Below are 15,475 nucleotides of genomic sequence, written 5' to 3' on the forward strand. Positions count from 1 at the left end.
TAAACAAAGCGCAACAAGTAATCACAAAGGATGCTCAATTCTAATTACAAGCACCACATCATGATTCCCAACTGCCTTTGTTTCATGAACTTAGCTTCATCTCAATATCAAGTTTACTGGCAGACATCGCTCCCAGTTGTGCAAAATATGTGACAATTAATACAATAAACACTTCAAACTGACACCATGAATATATTTTCCAACAACAAAACAAAACAATGCAAACACCGCAAATAGTGTACAAAAGTTAATGCCCTAACCACCTCGAAAATCATCTAAGCCATTTAACATTTATTGTGGAAGATTCATATATTTAACCAACACCCTGGCCACCACATATTAGTTCATATCGAGCTAAATATGTGCTTCAGTGATCCTTCTCTAAAAGAGAACCGGATTCCATCTTGGGAGTAAATTTTTCTGCATGGATCGTTAACAATAATTGGTGACATGTGGTAAGCAACAACCCATTAACAATTAATGAAATTCACTGAGATTGGCCTAAACCCAGTATACCAATTACGTAAAATAACATCCTGAGTACCGTTACGTTAGGTTGCACAATAAATATTGGTCAAATAAAATTACATTTACTTATGCATACATAAATATATGAATTGTTTTTCAATTCTGATCGTAATAAATGAATTGTGTATTAACGTAAAATGTTAATTGTAATTATCTCTTAAAAACACGAACAATAATGAGTAAAGCACAGAATATATTATTTTTCTTCATACTGGAAAGTTTCTCGTCTTGCATTCTCTGAGTATTGTTCTAACATATGTAACTCACAAATAATGTTCAATATACAACTGATACATCACGCTCAAGCAGATAACATTAATAAACCAACGCAACAGTTAAACGGATTCGCAATCTTAATAAGAGGTTTATATTTGGCAAATAATTTAGTCAATTTGCCCATATGAGTTTAAATCATTGATAATATATAATTGTGTAAGTTATTTTTATACTAGCCTATTAAGAATGTGAATCATTACTGTTTAGAAATATATGCAATAAATACTTATAATATATAAAATATAACAATAGAGGCATGAAAACGAACATACGAATCATATACGGTACTGGTTAATGGGATAGCAAAGATACTAGTTTCACATATATTACTTTCATTCCTGTGCACGATAAAACAGAGTAGATGTAAATGCAATGAACTGGGCAACGACATACTTTATTACTATAAAATTATGTTCTGCAATACATAAGAAAATATTAAATACTACCCTCCAAGACGGATTTATTTAATTATACAGAGATTACGGGGCAGATATATACATATTTATTTAAAAAAAAAAATTGAAGTACGCATTTGACGAATTATCCTAGGAATCTCCAATGCATTAGCTTTAGTTTTGTCCTTTCACGGTAGCATGTTTCTCTTGGTGGCTCAACTTTCCATACCGTTTTCTCTATTACTTCCAGTCTTTGAAGTCAACTTCAGCTGCATGTAAATTTCATGTCTGAAAAAAGAATCACATAATGTGTTAGATGATAAAAGAACAATGTCCCCAATTAGGAGAAAGAAAAAATTACCTATGCCATTTATGATACTACACATATTGCAAATAACTTCAGGCCCACAGAAACACCGTTTGGAAATGTAATCTAAGTGAAATGAAATATTTGAGTTTTACGTCCAACGGATATTCTGTGTAGACTAAAGGAGACGTGGATAATAACAATGTTTTAACCTAATTTGAAGCAGCAACACAATATATAGATCCTGAATAGAATTTGCGCAGAAATTAATATTTGTGTATTTTAATCAGAAACGTGTGTATAACACGTACAAAATTGTAATCTGCCTGCTATTGTGTGTGAACATTGCAATTTTTATATAAGAGTAAGAGTGCACTACTTAATTAAGACACTTGCTTTACTCCTGTCTTTCCTTCTAATTGTAGATGATGTACGTTGTATGAATAATGTTTTACTTCAGCACACAATTTCCTTGTTGAAACATTTTACCCCTTCTTATCGCTTTCATTCGTTCATTCACTTTTTCTTTTTTTCTAATCGTGGGTTTTCAATCTGGCCGTTTTTATTTCTTTTCCCTTCACTTCTTTCTGTCTAACTATTGTGCTAATTCTTTCAGTTTAACTCTGGATGTAACAAGATCGAGCATTAAGAGTACAAACATTATAAGCTCTTCAGCACTTATTATTTTTAACTCAATACAGAATTTTCATAATTATTATACAAAATAGCACTTTAAAGACGTTATATTTACATACAATACGACTTACATTGAATACAAAGTCAAAAAATGGAAATGATTTCAATATTCATCAAAGCAACCACTTTCAAGCATAGGCCAAGCCGACGTCAATGCGTACATGTTTGAAGTTTCTATCTACTTATCATCCGAGTCACCTAAAAATTTACATTATCAATACGAATAACATAAAAAATGATCTGCTTTACACTTCTGTCTACCGATGTTATACGTAATTTCTAAATTTCATTGCAGCGCGTGTATTGACCATGTTGCCTTAAACCTTGGAATTCTGCGAGCTACCAATAGCTATCCAAGTCTGCAAAATTCTGCTTCAATAACTGCACTATGTTCCAAATACCTGTAGAAAAACAGATAATACAAATATCATTTAGCTGAAAAGCAACATGAAACAACAATTAATGAATATTTTTTTCTTTTCTTTTTTAAAAATAAATATCCAAATAACCATTCTTCCATTACTCTTCTATCAAATTATTATCAAAATTTTTGTCAATACTTGTGCTCAATATATCAAAAAATATATAAACGATATCCTTACGGGAGGGATTTCGCAAAATTATATTAGACCAAGAACTGATAGATCACATTTATGATACAAACATTTTTAGGTCACGAACTAGCCAGCAAAAGAAGAATCTATGTATGAAATTTTGTCGATGTTTAAAAATCATCCGGTGGAATAACTAGAATCGCTTTATATCACGAATGTCATATACAGAGGATGTCACAGCAGGTGACCGAAAATATTAACATAATGAAAAGAGCAGAATTTGAGTAAAACCATTTAAGACTTCTCAGCATCGATATTGTTATACGGTAAAATCGCCTATAGTTAGTTACCTGTATAAGGTTTAGCCTATTTTTAAATGTGATGTACCTTCTGATAAAATCGAAATGCATTCGAAAATAATCAAACAAGTACTTGCTCGCAGTATTGTTGTTGTTATACGTATAGGTTCGAAAACTCCACAAAATGCAATGAATCTCAACTGCATAGGAACCTGAAACGTCCGAACTATAGGAATGGGTAAACTTGAAAATTTATAAATGGAAATGGGTAAGTATAATGCAAACACTTGAATGAAGGGCAATGGTCGGAAAAAGGTGAAACAAGAAAGGTAAAAATGCGTTATTAAACATGGTTTCAGGAATAATATACGGAACATTACGACTACTAGGAGCGGGCATAGATTCGGACCACATCTCTTAGTGGCGAAAGTGCAAAGCTGGTTAAAGTCAATCAAGTAAAACGGGAGGAGAAATCGACAATTGTATGTAACAGCAATGCGAAAGAAGATAGGGAAAAAAAAAAATCTGGCAGCAGACAATACGACAGGCTGCGTAGAACAAACTAAGGAAAGTTAAACAGACTCTACTAGATAAACTCAAGAACACTGGCAAGATGAAAAGAGCACCTAGAAAAACATAGATAACTGAATAAACGCTTAAGATGGTGGAATGCAAAAGGGTGAAAACCACAGACACCAAAGAATACAAAAGGTTGAATAATGAATTGAGAAAAGAAACTGACAGGGCCAAAGAGAAGTATTTGGAAGCGATGTAAAGAAATAACACAACTTCAACGACGTGGCAAATATAATCTGATGTCAGAAAGCATAAAAATGTGTGGGAAAAGTAACAAAATTATATACACATTTGGAATGGAATATCAAGACGGCCAGCAAGAAATCCTTAGAATCAAGGAGGAATGTACAAAGGATCTATATGACGAGAAGAACCGCTCAGGAAATATCGTGATCGAAGCAAAAGAAGAAGTCAACGAAAACAATGAACCAAGAATTCTGAAAGCTGAAGTAATACAGGTCATCAAAGACATGAGAAGGAAGAAGGATACTGGAGACGATGACATACCAGCGACTTGGTGAAAGGATTAGGAGACAATGCAATGAAGGCATTGACTTCACCTATTAATAAGGACACCTGAATAGACAATGGCCGAAGGATTTTCTAGATGTTACAATGGTTGTATTGTTTAAGAAAAAGCAAGCAAAGAAATGCACTGATCACATAATCTTAATAAGCGTTATTTCCCATACTGGAAATGTTATTAAGCACACACTGAATACGTGGCTGGCAAGTAAGACAAGAGATCTGGAGTAAGATCAATTTTGGAATTCCGGATTAAGGATCCGGAAAGGAAAAGGAACCAGATATGCTACTGGGTTGATAAGAATTACAACAGATCGAGTCCTTGAGGTAAAGGAAGAGTAGAATTTGTGCTTCATCGACTGGAGAAAAGCTTTGACGGGTAAACTCGACGAAAGTTTTAAAAAGTCGAGGTAAACTGGAGGGATAGTCCATTTATTCGCAACCTATACACAAAACGAAGAGTGAAGTTGTGTCTGAACCAAAAGAATTTAACAGTATAGAGATTGAGAGAGGAGTCGGCGACAGCGATGTTGTACGTCATCCCAATTACGTGAACGCTTAATGAAGGCAGAATTAATGGAAGTTGGAGATTTCAAGAATGGGGGAAGATCATTAACAAGGTGAGATAAACGGATAACACAGTTATTATAGATAGACCCGAAGAAGAATACAGATAATAGATAGGATAGTTGACACTGAGAAGCAATATGGAATATAGAATCAATATCGAAGAGTCGGAAAAAAAAAATGGAAACACGCCCTTACTGAGCAGAGTAGAAAAGAACACTTCAAATGTCTGGGAAGTACTTAGAGAGAAGTTCACAGCACTAAAAAGATCAGGTCAAGAATTGCAGTGGCTAAAGAGGCATTCGCCAAGAAAAGGTTATTCCTAACTAGCAGGCTTAACATTGAACTGAAGAAGTCGGTCAAATATTATATATGGAATTGAATGGTTCGGAGAGTTCGACATTATGTAAGTTAGAGAAGAAATACTTACAGAGCTTCGAAACATGGTGTTGGAGAAAAATCGAGAGATAAAACGGAAACTAACAAACGAAAATATTTTAACACGAGCTAGAAAGAAGAGGACGATTTTTGTGAAGAAATTGCTTTTTTGATATAGCTAAAGAAGGGAAGAAGAAGAACAACACAACTTATCGATGATTTGAAAAATAATAGGAAATATCAAGAAACGTGGAAACATTTCCAGACGTTAAACTAACGGAGGAGGGGGGACTGCCTGTTATATTTCATTCACTTTTGGTTCTGCGAGCTTCATGGGGGTTCACCTTATGAAGAATTAAATCGAGAAGTAATTCACATGCTGAGTAACTTCCTCACTAATATGCCACTGGATGTACGTCTGAAATTACATTCCAGAATTCGCACAAACTTCGATAATCAGTTATAACAAGCGAAACGTGACATTATCAAAGAAGCGAATTGTATATCATTCACAGAATCGTTGGTAACTGACCAACTCTCGTTGCCATGGCAACAACAGAAATAATACATTTCAGTGTTGGTTAAAAAAAAAAAAACGTAAGTGTTTGTAGAATCTTGATGAACACACATTTGTGGGTTATCACCTGTCACTCCCGTATATTATTCGTATTATATTTAGACCTGAATTCCCCATTCATTACTCGAAGAGATTATGCTACAAAACCATTTTTTTTCTAAATAAGCTTATGAATGCTTCTCTTGTGATTTGTTTATAGTTTGTTGTTATTGTTATGCGATTCCAATCAAAGAAAAATTCTAAACATTGTTTCGTTTTGGTAGTGTTTACTATTGATAAAATACATCGAAATACCGTACTTTTTTTGGAGGGGGGGTCATACTAACCCCACGAGAAGCATTTACTGAAATCAGAAGTATCTTTGCTATCTATTGATGTATAAATGGGTCAAGTCAAAGTGGACTCAATTCTTATCTTTATTCACTTTTCTTACCGAAATGCACATTAAGTCGTTGTATTTCTTTAACTTGGACTAATAAAAGTCGTAGTGAACTAACTTGGACTTAATTAGTTCTTCTGTACTCTGCAGTGTTTTGAAATTGTCCATATGTAATTCTGTATAATGGTTTCACGTGTGCAACTGTTTATCTTTTTGTCCTCAAATGACTCTTGACAGTTAGACAATTATATTTAAAGTATGCAAAGATCAGTACAACATATTTTATCAGGAGTCCTTCGTGAGTGATTTGGCAGACGTATCGCATTTGTGGCCAATTAGTCTCAGTTTCGAGTTCAAATGGAGGACCATTTGTTTCGGATTTAAGTCGAGAAACGGTTTGGACTAGGCTTTATGCTTATGTGACCCCTTCCAGCATAACCCGGTTTGTTGCATAATAACACCAAGGTGAAGCAAACTTACTTCTGTCCATATGTGATATAAATACATAGAGCAAATTATTTAAACCAAAAAACCGGGTTTTTTGGTTTTTCAACAAAAACCATGGTTTTTGCCAACCCTGATATATTTAAAGTTAACTGAACTTTAAAATACATTTCAATGCAGACAACTAAGTGCGACGACTGGTGTATGAATATTTTTCATCCTGAATATACTTTGAAAATGGTCAATTCTAATTTGATAATGTCACTTTTAAGAATAGCTTCTATTTGCTGTAACTCACTAAAGTCTACAAGTTAAATCTCACACAGTATGTTTTAAAAAGGGGGAGGGACGATGGACTTTGCTTCATATCCGATTAAAAAAAAAAAAACTTTTTTTGTAAAGTCCAGCTCGGGCAAAGTTTTTCATCTTCCGCCGCCACTGATGTGAAGTACTTCTCGATTTAACTGTTCAAAAATTCTCATAGTCATAACAAGAAAAAGGTAATTTGGTTTGTCATGATATTTTCACCTTACCATTCTCCAGTGTACACACAAAAGTCCAGGATCATACTTGGGAAGTGAAAAGAGGGGTTGTAGCGATTCTGTTGAGAAGAACTACGAAAAATGCACAGTTGTACCTCTGTAAGAGGTAATAAAATGTAAATGCAAAACTTACCATTATAAATTATTACAAATATTTTCAATTTCTATCATTAAATAAATATACAAAAAGAGACTAAAGTAGAGCACTAATATAAGGTCGCATCTAAAATTACGGATTTTAATATAAGAACACTGGACGTTGCATTCGTTATTTTTGAGCACTAAAATAGGAAAATCGTGGGTTTACTTACACAATTGGTGGTGAGTATTGATTAAAAACCAGTATAATTCCGCAAAGTGAGAAATAAAATATTTTAGGCAATATAATATAAACATTATATATATGTAATATGTTCTGTAGAAATAATATGCAGATAGTATTATCTGTATCAAAGGCATTCAAATATAAGACCATATTGCGTATATCTACAATAAATGCTGAAGACAATATAAGAATAGGAGGATGGAAGGAAAGGGGAACCAATTTCGTGCAGAAAAATTCATACTTGTAGCCACAATATACTAGTCAGAATATCATGAATTTGCACGCAACCGATATTAATAAGAAAATTGCACGCGCAAAAGACTTATTCCAAGTAAAAATCAACAAGATCACAGCCAAAGTGAATTTAATGTAAAAATTTAACTACTATTCCAAGTCTACAAATATTGTCGTCAAATGAACTAATATGAAGGCTGTATGGCAGGGAGAACCACCAACTTGACTTAACATAACCTCACAAAAGGAAGTACAAGCTTCTGTCATAATGCAAAGTATTTTATGACTTGAAGAGCTTATATTTAGTTACGTTGATGTATGTGTCTATAGTTTTGTTGATGTGTGTGTCTATAGTATCAAATATATGCTGTTTGCTTAAATACATAGATGGAAAAATGTTGTTTCTATGAAAACACAAATAAAATTCTTTCTCCGTCTGAAATGTTACTCAATTTTACAGTAATGTTCAGTTCCGTTTCAGCTGTGCTTGTATGCAGGGGTCATGTCATTCTCAGTGCGTAAGACTGGATACTTATTGGGGTGGCGGCAATATAGTACTTTCGTACTGCCAAGTGAGAAGTTAGCCTACAACAGGGTTTCTCAACCTGGGGGTCGCGAAGCTAAGCAAAAGAGATAAATATAATTAGAAGCTAATACCGGAAAACATTTTTAAATATTATTTTGAATTTTGTTCTGATAGGCATATTTTAATTTTTATACATACTGTTAAGAACAACAAAAAATAGGTTTACTAAAGATTTTCCACAGGTGCAGAGCTGTTTAAAAATAAATTTAAATGAAAGAGGTACGATATAAAACTAATGAGAACTGCATATTGAAATACCAGAAAAATACAAACGCAATAAAACCTGCAATTAAAATTCAAAGGTAATGAGATACCTGAGCATGATTGATTTCACTAGTGCGGCAATGCCTGGTTTAATCTTCGTGACGTACATTATCAAATAATTAAAAATACTCAGTAACTTTTTTAACAACTATCCGAGTTTTTTAAAACCAAAATTAGAAATCACTTTATTTTCTTTATCATATGACCCAAAATCAAGGGAGTTACGAAGTTTTAAAATTTTTAAAAGGCCTCGATTTCGAAGCAGTATGACGGATCGGATTCTATATTTGTTATATGATTGAACTGACTAAATTTAGTTTTAACGCATTCGCTTTTAAGTTATGTATCCACTATGTACACGAAATTGATTCTACGATTATAGATATAGATGGATATCGTAATATCTCTGCAATAGGTATATTAAAAATCCCACACAAGCTTATTACAAACTAGAAATTATAAGGGAGCCGCTGGCAAGAGGATGTGATAAAATAAGGGTCGTGATAGGAATTAGGCTGAGAACCACTGGCTTACAACGATGTCAGGAAGTAAATTTGAACAGTGGAGTGTAGGAAGGGAAACTAAAAGTGAATGTCAGGGGTGATAAAATTACACTGCATTTCTACTGTATGTGCATCCGAAAAGAAGTGTTATCTTTCAGGAATTGAATCACTTCTGATTTGTTAACAAGTGTATGTAAACATCACAAGGCATATTTACTTGAAAACTTATGACCATTATCACAAGTTGTTTATGACCCATTTACATGTCACAAAAAAAACAATCACTAAAGCTTTGAGAAATGTACACTAAGTGTTCATTTTGGAAAAACATTGACTTCGTAAAGGATATTTGCAGTCAAAATGCCTGATACGTGCAGAAACAAACTCGGCAAATTTTCCCATGTAAAATGTGAACAAAGTTGGCAACAGTGAACACAATATATCTATTTTGAAGTATCTGAAGAAAGAAAAAAAAAGTGAAGAGCATCTTAATGTTTCACTTACAGCATGAGGGTACTCACGTTTAAAATTCCATGCCATTCCGTCACACAGTGAGCATGCATATGCTAAGAGGAAGACTAAAGTTCTTCTCTGAAAACTAAACTAAGCAAAGTTTTGGGAACATAGTTTTCCCCTGAAAAAGATTTTCGTAGAATCTCAAAAGACTCGTGATATGGATAAACTTCTGATTTAATAACGGCCAAACTCCACAGTCAAATCATTCGAAGAAAGAGAAAAAATACAGCTACTAACTTTCGTGCCCTTGTCGTGGGGAAGGAAAGATATTGTCGAGAATTAAATGTAAGTGAATACTATTTCAGACTCAAACCATACCTCCACCTACAGTTTATCCAAGAAAGCGGCAGAAAAACTATTCTTGCCTTATAGTGATAACGCACATGTCCTAAAATGAGAATTGTATACAAAAAGTTAATTATTTTGAGGTGCAAGGGTGCATTTTACACTCTTAATGTACGGTAACTTTGATGATATATCTTTTTTACTAGATCTACAGACCTTCATGCACTTAAGATAAAATCTTAAAGTGATACACTGCTTACATACTGGGATATGATTATCTGTATTATGCTCTATGCAATATTAGAAGCTCTCGAGAACGATCCGGAAATCTGCAATTCTCCTACTTTGATCCTCTTTCTCCACAAACTATTAGAACAACGGAAGGAAGATTTCACAGGTCTTCAAACCGAAATAGTGTTAACAAGTAAACGAAGTTTCATTAAAATATGACTCTGTGGGTGACAATTCTGATTTTCTTTCTGCGTGATTTCACGTGTAATGAGCCAAAATGAACTAGAGTTAACTTCAAATAACTTTTCTCGGGCTATCAGCCAATAGAAAATATTGACTTCTGATGTTTCGAATGTAAACATTGCATTCACCTTCAAGGATTGTTATGAAGAGATCGGAGATATGTGAACGTGATCTCCATATGTGTCTTCATAACAGAAGCACTTCACACATCTTATAGAATTAGTTATGCATGATTCCCGAACTTTTTTCAATTGTATTCTATTGTCGTGATGTCTTGATAAATATATATTTTAAGCCAATTCTGAAACTAGGCGCGTTCTAAGAAAATGATCGAACGAAGTAATTATAACCACATTAAGGTTATTAGTTAAATCTATGCTTTAAAGTATATTTTTGGAGAAATTTTTTAACCTATTGCAATAAAACCCACTGTGGATTTTGTGACTAGTTAGAATTCCAATAATACTGCCCTTCGGGTCTCGTTGTTATCCTATTTTAAGTGGGCCCAGCCCGAAAAAAAGCCGGTGGGGTTATTCGGGTTGGACCCACCTGAAAAAAAAAAACACCTGGGTTTTTGAGCTTTTTGTTAGTATATTGTTAGTAAAACTAAGGTGATCACATTGAAAGTTATTTTTGTCAGATTTTGGTCTTTCCTTCGGCGAATTAGATGCTTTCGCGTTAAGGTATACAACACCCTTCAACATAAGACATTTATAAAATCCTGAATAAATAAGAAACCTTACCTTAGCTTGAGATAATTGTAGAACAAAGTAATATATGGATTATGCTTATAGCCTGTTTGAAGTAAAATATACAATTTTATATTTTAGAAAATACTTTCCGTGAATAGTGTGCTCACCGACTCGGCGACGCCGAGGGACGTTATCCCTCATACATTTAACGGGTTTAAGGCCATAGGTGCCGATACTAGCAATAAATATGTAGTTCATTAGTAAAACTATTAGTATTATTTTTTATTACCTTTGATGATAACACAAGTATTTTTCAGTAAAATTTGGTTTTCCAACAACTACAGTTTAGTTCAGTTATTTGTTGCTACTCTTCAAATAAGCATTCTGTAGAATCAATACCAGCAATAGCGTAAAAATTCTTGTCAAAATTAAATGCTTAAGGTCCGGAGTTCGGAAGACTGCGTAACGCTTACTACTGCAAGTGCTCAATTCAAAATTCCGTACTAGTTGAAGTTTCGATGAACAGTAAAGAAAGCTGCATTTTCGAAAGAAGGAAAAAAGTGAAAGAGCTCGGGAAGTTTCCAAAATTAAACGCACAAAGCATCGGAAGTGAATACTTTAACAATAAATCTATTTGTTTTACGCTGGAAGATATTTAATTTCATTTAAGACATTTTGAAACACTTGCTTTATAAAATATGAATTATATCTTTATTTCAAATTAATTTTCTGGAAAGAACCGTCTTGCAACAAGTGCTTGGGAAATTCCCGTAATTGAACACACAAAGTATCGAAAGTGAATTTCAACGAAACATTTGGCGAATATCACTGAGGCTCCTGGGATGATTCGAACTACATCTGTTCGTTCGTCTGCCAGTAACCACACTACTACAGGGCACCACTTTCGGTCTTTTAAGTTTAAATTTTCAGGATACAAACACGAGACACTAAATTTCCTATATAGAATTTGGCGGCATACCAACGTAAAATTTCAAAATGGTGGTCATTTTTCAAAATAGCTGTTATCCACGCTACAGGGTGCAATTTTCGGACTTTCAAGTTGAAATTTTGAGAGTAGAAGCACGAGACATTCTAAATTTGCTGTATAGATTTTCTCGGCGATCCAATGTAAAATTTTAAAATAGCGGCTTTTTTTTTTCTAAAACAGCAGTGAATAGAATATTGTTGCAAGTTGTGACAATGATATTCTTGAAATATAAATCACATTTTAACACTTATACCCCAAAGACACGGAAATATTTCGAAAAAAAAAATAAACCTGAAAATATACCATGGGCCCAAATGCGTTGTGAAAAAAAAAAAAAAAATCAAAACCCGATTTTAAGGGTGCAAAAACTTATGGTTAAAGTATGGTTAATCTTCCGCAAAGTGCGGCCCCGGATTAGACGCACATGAACCTGTTTTCCACGTTGTGCTGCTATTTATTTCTTGTCATAATACACCTTACCTAGAATTAATCTTCTTTCATTTCCGTCGTTCATTCTTAACTATTAATCACAAGTATTTCCTATATTCATGGATTCTATGCTCTTCGCTAGATACTTATTCGTCTGTATTGTAATACTTCGCAAAATTAGTATCCTTCAACTGTTAAATGTTGCAAACTTTTGCCATAGAAGGGATGCTCATATTCAAGAAATATGAACTCCTCTTGGCAGAAAATGCACTCTTACTGCCTTACAAACTGTTTATTAAAGGAAGAGTTGCTTTAATAATCGGAGATTGACTTTAGCAGGACTGAGCGTATGCATATATGGCATAAAAACTGTACCGCATAAACCACGAATGCTATTTAACCCATCAGGGAAGGAGCGCAGAAGGGGTTCCGAGCATGAGCGAGGAGTGTATCCGTTATAAGCAGATGCATCAGCGCTGCTACGTATAAACGAGGATGGTAGAAAAACACTATATAAAACACAAAGCACATGCCTTGTGTGGCACAGTCTTGCGGCACTGTGTACACTGTCTTGTCATAGCATTTCACTTCATCATGTCTTTTATATGGAGAACTACGTAGTAAAGAACACGCTTTACATATCGTATTTTTACCTTATACATGTAAAGGTTAGATATATTTTCATTACCTGTACAATTCTATAGTGAAATCAAGTAATATTTCTTCCGTAAGTCTTACAAATTTACTTCCCCATCAGGATAAACTTTACAAATACATGCTCCAGCTGCGCATCGATGAGTAGGACCACTTTAAAAGGCTACTTATAGTAGAGTAAGATAGGAATAAGTAGGGTAGGAGCAGGAACGGGTCAGTTTAAGGGAAGGGAAGTCTTGACCCACTTCCGTAAAATTAACAGAGTGTAATTTCTCGTTTCTGAATGAGTATACCAGCTAGAGCGGGCACTGTAAAGTTAAACCCCCCATGAAAGGGACAGCATCAAAATTTGGGCCCAATTTGTTTCAGACGCGATCTCTTCTTATTAGTTTCAGCTCTATATTTCTGTATTTTCCTCCATTACCGTAACATACACATCGTGTTTGAAACACTGACATATTCCGTTTATCTCATATCGGATCCACCCGTGAACTGATATAATCCAGAATTGAAAATCGGTTTCTCCCTTATTAATCAATCTATACTGACGACCTTCATAAGCTCGTTTATTGCTCTCATGATGATATTTCGTCTAATATTCATTTCTCACCATCGCTGAGACGCCTGTTCCATAAGGACGCACACACGGCAGGTATCACTGCTGCGCTCCTGCCCTGACTCGGCTAGATAAGATTCATGCCATTTCTAGTGGCCACTTAGCACAATTTGGTTTGTCTATTTGCGAAATACAATCACAACTAAAGTAGAAAAACGAAAGCTGTTGGAGTTGGTGGGTACTAGTAGGCGGAGAGACAATAATACAGAAACCATTACGAGAAAATCAGTGACAGAACTAGGTAATACCTTACAACGCTGGTGTGGCTGTAACTTTTAAACTACATTTTTTTTCTGAATGGCATCCCTGAACTTTACTTGTTTTAAGTGTAGTATCGGCATGTGCGAAAACAACAAATAGGGGTAAATGTTTAGTATTGGGGGGCCAAAACTGGCAAAAACCAGGATGATTTACAGGGGAAATGAGTTGACAGTGGTGTTCAAGTTGCCAAGAAAGTATTGTACACAATTTTTTAAAGGCAGTAGGGGACCTGTACAAACCGTAAAGGTAACTGGAATAGAATATTTTTATTGTCGTTAAACAACATTTGTTGCAATAGACAACGTCAAGAGAGTATACAAAATATATATACATTGAATATATATAGAGAAAAACAAATGATTTCATGGTAACGAAGACAGAAAACAACGTGCCCTGCGGGGCTCTCACCCGCCTTCACTCGCTAACGCTCGCTTGGCAATACTGTCTGAATTTAATATTGGTGACCTAATTAAAAGTATGAAACCCTAAAACGACCGAATCGAAAAAATACATCGCAAAAAAGTAGGCGAAAAATTGGCCCCCCAAAGCTAGCCCAAATAGGTTAAAAAGCATGAGGATGCTATTTCCAAAAGGAAATGTAAATTCCGTTGATTCATAATTGTTTTCATTTCTAATTTCCACAATACTCAATAGTAATGAACGATTTTTTTTAAACGATGTCTGTTCTTTTTAGCCTAAAGGGCATATCACATGAGATATTAAACTTAAAACAAATATTACTTTTATACTGTATCTACCTTCATAAATGACTTACATGTTCCACACCTTCATAATCAAGTTCGGCTTAAGTTTAGAGTTGCCCCTCCAGTCTGAAGGTGCCCTTGGACTTTGCAACATACAAAAAACAGTGCTTAAAGTATTAAAAGTTGTTACATTTCACTTAACTTCAGTACTCCGTGTGCTTCACAAAAATTTAAAAGGTTTTCTTCATTATTTTTGCCTATCCGTTACACCTGTTCGCCATATTTTACAACTACCATGCTGCTGAAATCTTCCGCATCCGGCAAATAGTACTAACTTCCACATATCTTTTCTCGTATTAAACATAACTCTCCTGCCGAACTTACATTCCTAAACATCAAATAAAAATTTCAAATTATCATTTCTTACCTCATTTTTCCTGTAAATTTTCCTGATTTTTATACAAAGCGGAGGGGTAACTCTAAACTTAACCCTCAAGTTCTTTAAATATTATCATTCCCTTCCGAAGTAACATATTTTACCTGCTGATATTAATACAATGCCCCCATATTCGTAAGTTGCACTACTGAAGTTCAATCACATATCATAGCACTAAATTAATTGTTATTTTGCCGCCGGGAATGTTATACTTGAACTACATTAAAAGAAAAAAAACCTCAAGGTTATAACTTATCTATAAACCCAAAGTGCCAAAGTGGAAGTGTATTAAAGAGGTGTTTAAAATTACTTACAATTATCCTTTCATCACTTATTCTCCCCGGAGCCCGGACTGAATTCATAACACGTCTGCTATAATTTTTAACCAATTATAAGGCTTGTTACAGTTTGGTTTATGACGTAACAGTAATGACGCTATCAAAGAATTGTACATGCACATTTACG

At 34.4% G+C, this 15,475-nt stretch overlaps 1 long non-coding RNA gene across 1 annotated transcript; it reads right to left on the bottom strand.

Annotated features, from left to right (window-relative positions):
* Positions 1 to 172: 172 nt before the first annotated feature.
* Positions 173 to 15,468, bottom strand: LOC145662532 (uncharacterized). Its single transcript, XR_014127062.1, has 3 exons — positions 15,325 to 15,468; positions 2,274 to 2,603; positions 173 to 1,487 (listed from the first exon to the last, which is right to left on the bottom strand). It is a non-coding gene; the product is annotated as an uncharacterized LOC145662532 (long non-coding RNA).
* Between the last annotated feature and the right edge of the window lie 7 nt (positions 15,469 to 15,475).

The sequence above is a fragment of the Thermobia domestica genome, chromosome 10 (assembly GCF_964235325.1).
Source record: "Thermobia domestica chromosome 10, izTheDome1.hap1.1, whole genome shotgun sequence".
NCBI classification, from domain to species: Eukaryota; Metazoa; Arthropoda; class Insecta; order Zygentoma; family Lepismatidae; genus Thermobia; species Thermobia domestica.